The sequence below is a fragment of the Camelus dromedarius genome, chromosome 15 (genome assembly GCF_036321535.1).
Source record: "Camelus dromedarius isolate mCamDro1 chromosome 15, mCamDro1.pat, whole genome shotgun sequence".
Taxonomy (NCBI): domain Eukaryota; kingdom Metazoa; phylum Chordata; class Mammalia; order Artiodactyla; family Camelidae; genus Camelus; species Camelus dromedarius.
The window spans coordinates 37,793,644-37,793,925 of record NC_087450.1 but is presented as its reverse complement, the minus strand read 5'-3'; positions in this window follow the sequence as shown (position 1 = coordinate 37,793,925).

Below are 282 nucleotides of genomic sequence, written 5' to 3'. Positions count from 1 at the left end.
TTCTTTCATAGTCCACATCCAATTAGTCGGAAGCAGCCAGGTCAAGTTTACTTTTAAAGTACCTTCAGAATCCTTACCCTGGTTATTGAATTGCTGTATCATACTTCATGACGCAAAATAATTTGATTCTTGATTAGGTTCTGGAAATGGATAATTGTTATATATCTTCTCTTTCATGCATACATACAAGATGGAAGGGAAAGTGAATGTTTCAGAGGGAAATGCTACATTTACAGAACTGGAGCTGAAGTGAGCTAAATGGGAAAATTTGGGTGGTAAGTT